We start from the raw sequence: 995 nt of genomic DNA, 5'->3' as shown, positions 1-995 counted from the left end.
AAAAGTTTGTAATATCTTGAAATACTCAGAGGAGATTGTCAGAGCATTGAAAAAATAGTTGTGCCTCATGTTTCTGATCTTTTTATTCATCCTCAGAAAGTATCCTTAATCTGAAATTGGATCTGGGACGAGATGAAGACTCTGCAGTCTGTGAGTGTAACATCATCTGAAAGAGCGTTTTGATCGAAGTGCTCAGCGATAGTGCACCCCTAAGTTTCCTGGCAGTGTACAGTATAAACAGAAATATAAAAAAACATTAGCAGCAGGGTGGCCTAAATCTTTGAGAGCAACCTGTGATGAGAAGGTCACAGGTTTGATTCCCACAGCAGAAAAAAGCCCAGAGCGTCCCGCCCGCTCGGTGCGACAGCCTCTGGGTAACAGCACCATCTAAATGCTTCATATATAAAACTACGGCAGAAAATGAGGAAAGCCTCAAATCTCAAAAAGCTCACTCTTTTCTTTCAAGACAAACACAAAATATGTAATCAGGTCAAAAAATCACTGGTTGACTCTGATGAATATGAAAATAATTACATTTTAAATCGAGGGATTCTGCGTCGTTGTATTTACATGAAAACTGCTCTGGCCTGTTGTGATGTTTTGATTGGATCACAAAGTCACTGTGAACTCCATGATGCTGATGTTTGTTAATGACTCATTACAGTATAATTTTAAACCACAAACAACAATAAATAATAATAATAAAGCAACCAGACATGTTGACATTCAGAAAAGAAAACTTTAAAACCAAACAAAAACTGATAAATAACTCAGACTAAACTAACAAAAACTCAAAGAACAGTAACAAAAAAGAATCACGTTAAAATAAAAGATGCATATATTAATCTCTTGCTGTAATAATAAAGAAATTGCTGAGTGATGAAATTAGATTTTCATGTCGAAATATAAAATAAAGACTAATCCTCTGCTGCAGGCTCAGCTTTTACCGCATCAACAACGAAATTAAAGACATTTACGGGTTCATTACAGCTTCC

Source organism: Halichoeres trimaculatus, unplaced genomic scaffold (assembly GCF_033239565.1).
Source record: "Halichoeres trimaculatus isolate MK-OKI-2021-1 unplaced genomic scaffold, fHalTri1.1 fHalTri1_scaffold_9, whole genome shotgun sequence".
Lineage (NCBI taxonomy): Eukaryota > Metazoa > Chordata > Actinopteri > Labriformes > Labridae > Halichoeres > Halichoeres trimaculatus.
The sequence above is the reverse complement of the archived record's forward strand: the minus strand, read 5'-3'. Positions refer to the sequence as shown.